This window comes from Syzygium oleosum, unplaced genomic scaffold (assembly GCF_021117445.2).
Source record: "Syzygium oleosum isolate NSW1041296 unplaced genomic scaffold, Sole_v2.1 Sole_v2.16, whole genome shotgun sequence".
NCBI classification, from domain to species: domain Eukaryota; kingdom Viridiplantae; phylum Streptophyta; class Magnoliopsida; order Myrtales; family Myrtaceae; genus Syzygium; species Syzygium oleosum.
This window is the reverse complement of record NW_026607500.1, coordinates 3,052,204-3,058,727: the sequence shown is the minus strand read 5'-3', so window position 1 is coordinate 3,058,727 and position 6,524 is coordinate 3,052,204. Positions and strand designations below refer to the sequence as shown.

The 6,524-nt window shown below is 40.9% G+C and overlaps 1 pseudogene; it reads right to left on the bottom strand.

Annotated features, from left to right (window-relative positions):
• Positions 1-5,504: 5,504 nt before the first annotated feature.
• Positions 5,505-6,100, bottom strand: LOC115686574 (protein SMALL AUXIN UP-REGULATED RNA 54-like; annotated as a pseudogene).
• Positions 6,101-6,524: the final 424 nt, after the last annotated feature.

Below are 6,524 nucleotides of genomic sequence, written 5' to 3'. Positions count from 1 at the left end.
CTTTGTCTTCCCCAAAGAGAGAGGATACCATCTGAAAGTTTTATAGCCTGATGATCCCGAGATCCAAACAAAAACCAAAAATGGAGCCTTTTAAGGACTTGCTTCGGTCTGATGGATGGATCTCTCTGCTTCTCTAATTTTTCTTTGCCTAGTGTGTGTCCATCCAGTGGGGTCACTCTCTTGTTTTTATATGCCCAAGTGTTGACACCTAAATTTTGGCTTGCCATTTAGAAATAATTGCACAAAAATTAAGGATTAATCTTTAGTCCGTAAACAAAAATAATATAATTTTTAGGAGCATTCATCATATAGTATTTACACTGAACCAGCAGAGGATGGGTTTGAATGGATGGTTTTGAGCCTGGTTGGACTAACGCCCGCAAGAGCGTAAAAGTCAGTTAAGCCCATGATCTTCTCCATATGGTCGAAAATTGCACGTGCATTCCGCATGTGGTGCCCAAATTAGGAATGATCGCAAGGCTATATTATGAGCATATGTGGTTCACGGCTTGGGCACATATATTTTAAGAAAGAACAGAACATATTAAGAAAAGAGGCAATTTTTAGTGGGTGGATTAAGAAAAGAAATAAGAGAAAATCAATCGAGATCATCTCGAAGAATGGAAAGACGGGTGAATGGAGCAAAATAAATTGAAAGTGGGCTGAGGTAGGATTTGGTCAAGTGAAAAAAGAAAATGTTTGGAGAAAGAAAATATATGGTCAATCAAAGGGGAGTCGGTGAATATACAGTATAAAAAGCAAAGAAGCTAGGGCTCTTTGAGGAGGGGGCACACAATTCACAATACGGCCATATTATTGAGAGAATACACGGTCACGAAATACAAGGAAAAAAAAAAGGAGAGAAGAGACTCTATTCTCGGCAACAGGGAGAGAGAATTGAGAATAGAGAGAAGAGAGTGTGCGGCCGAGTCCCTCCACAGCCGCGACCCAGCCTCCTTGCCGACGTCGACTTCCCCCGCAGCCAAGCTCCACTGTTGCTGCTGCTTTGCGGATTGCTGCGCCTAGACGACCAATGAAACTGCTGTGCCGTCGCTGATCGAGAAGCTCCCAACAGCATGCCAACGACATGCTCCAACCCGCGTGTCCAGCAGCCAGTCATCTGCCCTTGTTTCGCCCTACTTAGCCGGGACCAGCACTACCCAGGGTTGCCTGAACCACCGTCATCATACTTCAGAGCCAGCGCGACTCCTACGAAGTTCCATCTAGCCCGACGGTGTCTTGAAGTGTTTTCTGATTGTTCCAACAACATCGGCTCACCCAACGAGCTCTCGTGGTTTTGTTCTTATTCTCTTTTGAAGGATTCGCCGACGTCCAGCAAGGCCAGAATCTCTCTACCAACGTGAATATCACGTCAGATCTTTGCGGCCACCGCTTGCGAGCCTAAAGTCCAAGCCCTATCTCTCCACGAAGTCCACCGCTTGCGAAATAAGTCTTAGTGGTGGATTTGTCTTCTTTTGTGTGTTGTCCAGAAGTGATAGTAACGGGTGGCCTTTTGTGAGTTTATGTCATGCAAGCAAAGGAATACTTTTCTGGCAAGGAGAATGGGTCTGTAGCGGAAAAATAGCCAACGCTTCCATGCCGACAAGCCGTCACCACCGAGAGCTTCACCATCGAGGACCTGTTGTTCCAAATCCGCACCTCGCGACGATCTGCTGCTACCGTTGCTGATCTTTCACCAAGTTGCGGAGTTAGTTCCTCTGTTTTGCTGGCTATCAATCATTGACGAGCCACTCCGAGGCCACCGTGACCGAGCCGAGCTTCACTGGTCTACCACTCGTCGTCCATGATCTCGAGTCGATTCCGATTCCGACGGTCACCACCGCCCGTGACCCACTGCCGTCAAGCACCACAAGTCCTGCTCATCATTCGAATTTGAAAACTCGATCCACGCAATATTTCGAAGTAGGTAATACGTTATCCGATTCAATTTAGATATACTAAATTGTCTAATTTGAGTTTATTGTGATCTCAATTAGATACTGTATTGATATTGTCATATTCAAAAATCTTTTCAAAATCCGCGAATTGGGATATTTTCCTAATTTCACAACGTGCATATATTGTCAATCTGATTTTATGCTTGAGATAAGATTCACGCGTGCTCGGAAAATTGGTCAATCCGATCCTTATGCTCGGGATATGATTTGTCAATTTATTATTTCTAAATTTAAATAGATATTTATAGTATTTATTGTGATTCGATGCCTTGTTTGATGTGGATTTGACTTCTTTCTATCTTTGTTTGATTTGAATTGATTTTGTTTTCTTAAAAAAATCGACAAAAATTAGATACAATTGAAGTTGATTATTTTTAGGATAAATTGCATGTTTAAATTAGGGCATTTAATTAATTTCGAATTTCAAAAATATATATAACTAATAAAAATAAACATTTGCATGTCATATAAATTAATTAGATCATGCTTGCATCATCACAATCATGTCATTACCATGTGTCACGAATGTCATGTTGCATGTCTTCTTGCTACGTCATTCTCGTATGCTATGTCGCATGTCGTCTTATCATGTCATTCATAACTTGCCATGTCATCGCTTGCATGCCATTTAGCTAAATTGTATGTTAGGATCATGAAATTGGGTGTCACCTCAGAATCAGAATAGGCATGCTTTGTACGTCATCACATTAGAGTAAGTGTGTTACATGCATTGAATATAATTTAGTTTTCATTAAATCAAAGAAAACCCTAAAAAAGATTTGAGTGAAATTGTATGTTAATTATAAATCACATTTGGGGTGATGATATGATATTTTAACTAACATTACAGGTGTTTTCATTACTAAGTGTGCCCTCCTTGTCTTGCAGTTGTTGCTTTGATTATTGGGTGTTACATTAATAGTTGTGTACCCATATGATCGTCTCATATGCTAGTGAATAGAGAAAGGTACTGAAAGGGCGTTAGAGTAACCTAGCGTAATCAAGTCCCCGAATTCATAATCTCTAGTTCGTAGAAGTAAAGTATAACTTTACTTGGGTTTTTAATTGATCTCACCAAAAATAGATTAGTGGCAACTCCAAAATGAAAATGATTTGCATATTAAGAACTTGAACCATAAGTCGTGAATTGGTATGAGCTTGGGAGAGTCCGAATTAAGTTTAGGTTTAATATTCTATTAGCCGAACCCTTAGGTGGTGCACCCCGAGGGTAGGTCGCGACACCAAGAAATTGTTTTTTCTTTCAATCGTTTCTTTCCCTTTTTTCTTCAACCAAATATTTTTTCTTGTTTGTTAACCGAGCAATCAAAAATTTCCAGACCATTCTAGCTGGATTGCTTCTTATATTTTCCTTTTATGGATGATTGTGCATATATCTTTTTCTTTTGCTTAGTTACCATTCGTCTGAGTCGTCATTGTGTCATTGAATCTTTAGGACCTCGTAGAGTTTCTCAAAGATTACCAGCCTGATCTTAAAGAGATATGACGGGGCGTGCTCGTGGAGCATCATTTGGTTTTGGCTGAAGGGCTGCCCTTCTCAACAACGCTAATTCTAATAGGTCACTTCAAGCAGTACGTGAGTCGAGTTCATATCGTTGAGAGTCATCTACTTCGATCTAGCCACTTGTTACGAGTTGATAGGTCAAAATTAATCATGTGCCCACTACCATTTTCAGTCCATATTAACGTATTTGCCACGTGATATTTCCGACTACCATATCTCTTTAATGGGCTTTGACCAAATTTTAAGTCACACGGGCTTAGTCCAATTAATCTAATTAAACTCAAAATCCCCTTTGCTTGAGTCTATTAATTCAAGTTTATATGGGCCAATTAAAATGTAGTTTATGTGAGTTTATTACTATTAATGCAAAATACTCTTAATATGCATATGTAATCAAACAGTAATTTTGTTTAGGGGTCGAAGTCGATACCTCATTTTTTAATGCAATGAACAGGGTTGCCAAAATTTAGATATCAACAGAACTGGACAATGATCCGATTTGGTTTTAAGGAAATAAGCAGATTGTCCAGTTCAATCTAGTTGTGCACTTTAAATTTTGATCCGGTCTAGTGTCGACCTGATTCGATTGATTGACTTGGTGTTGAACCGTCCAGTTCTTTCGACATTATAAGAAAAACAATGTCAATCTTGCATTAGCAACAATGGATCCCCCGTAGACTTGAACTGTAAGTGGGTTCTTTTTCCACAGGGCGGACATCTTTTAAGGCTGGCGAGCTCGAGGCTTGCTCGATTGGCGAGGGTCGAGCGTTGCCTAAGGCCGACGAGGCCTTGGCCTCGCTAGATCGGCAAGCTCGACCTCGCCCGAGGCTGGCGAGTTTGAGGCTCGCCAGATCAGCGAGGTTATCCCTCCCCTGTGGCTGGTCATCGATAAAAAAAAAGAAAAAGAAAGAAAATATAAAAGAAAAAAATAAAAAATAATTATAATTTCAATTTTTTTATAAAGAGGAAGAGAGTGTGTATGGGTCTAGTGAGTTGGGAATGGGTTATAAACTCAACCCATTTAGACTGATTTATCTTAAACTTTAAAGTTTAAAACCTATTTAAGATGGACTCTTTAAAATTAAAGTGACCATATATGCCCATATACAGATGTACTTCTTAGGAAGATATATTAGTTAATAAATCAAATTAATCAAAATTTAAAGTGCACAACTAGATTGAACTGATCACCCACGAACTGCCAGGCCTACTGGTTCTTTAATTGGGCCGGTTTCAAAGTAATTGCAAGAAGTGATCGCCGGTTCAAGAAGGCTCAGATAAGGTCTAGCTCTTGACAAGTTCTTAAGACGACAGAGGAGGCAACCATGGATTGAACCACATATTAAATAGAGTATCCCTAGGCGTTGAGGGCGGCATTAATAAGAACATCAATGCTATAAGTGGGAGAACTTTCGATACGCTTTCTCTCCGAGCGGATGAGCGAGGCCTCGTGTTCTTATTCGTATAGGCTTGGCGCCGTAAACAGGGTGGGCTCTATTACAATATCACTTGAGAGAGAGATGAGCGATGACAATGGCGAGCGTGATGATGGTGCTAGGTGACAAGACAAGGAGAGGCGATTTGGATACACATTAATTTTTGGGTCCCGTTGTTATCCGCTACATTCAAATGGCTTCGAGCTTGAATCATATCATTTTTTAATTTGTGGGTGAAGAGAAATTTGGATGTTAGGTTTGGAGGGTGCATTCTTTTTCAAGATGTAGTTCCATTTTTCTATTTTCAAAATGTTTAAATTTAAAAGGTCATGTAACTTAATTTGCACCAATTTTAACTTTAGGATGAGTCAAGATGGTTGGTGGGAGCAAGTTTAAGATGTATGTCCACATTTAGAAGGTCAAGATCTCCATTTCGAATAGGTCAATACTACATCCCTTTCTTCTCTATGCTTCCTGTATTTGTTTATCTATTGACATGGAATGTAGAGTATAGCCTATATCTTCTAAGAAGCAACATCTCTCGTATAATATATATGACCTAAGCGAGAACACAGAGGGGAAGACGATTCATATGCACAGAGGGCTCCAAGGATGATGGTGAGAGTGATGAAGATGAAGCTGACCCATCTCACCACCATCCAACAGGAGACCTCCGCACGTCTCGCCTGCACCCACCCTGCACTGTTCTTTCACCACCAACCCACCATTGTTTACCGCCTTTTTCTTCCCCTTCAGCATCTTCACAACACTTAGGAACACCGGAACGCCACACGGGATTCTCAGGACGCCTGTCTGCTGAAATCCGATCTCCTCCTCGGCCTCTCGCAGCAAGAACCTGAACACCGGGTGGCCCAAGTAGTGTGTCGGGATGATGAACCTCTCCAGCTCTTCACCGACACAGACCGCGAGGTAGCCTTTCGGGACAACGTTGCTGTTGCCACTGCTGTGCTTCTTTTTGTTGCTGTCGTCGTTGCGTCTGATGATAGAGAAGAGATCGTTCTTTTGAGGAAGCTGATGCTCTTGTGAATGCTGCCGCAGTTCGGGCTCATGGTGGTGGCAGTTATGGTGGTTTTCGATGAGTTTGCAAAATTTCTCCACTTCTTGTGGAGCTGCCAGAGTTGAACCACTTCGCTGATCTTATTAGACTTTTTACAATACTCCATGGCTTCCTCAAGAAGAAGACGAAAGTAAGGGAAGAAGAACAAGAACAAGAACAAGAAGAGAGCTTGCAATATGCCCTAATCTAAGAAATGTTGGGGAGAACTGGGGCAACAATTCACCAAGAACCAAGCCAAATCCGGGATCAATATCTCCCCCACAATTAAACCAACCGAAATCAACTTAATCCTAGCAACAACCAATTAATATTCTAGCAAATTCAACCTTGCAATAATAAGAAGACAAATGCAATAACGACACCAAGATTTAACGTAGAAACGCAATAAGGGAAAATCACGAACCGTCCCAAAAACTTCCACTAATCACCAAGAATAGTAGGATACATAAAGTTCTTCTCTAGTCATACACTAAAGGCACAACATCATTTCCATCATCACAAAGGTAGATTTACAAAAATGGAGGAGAAAA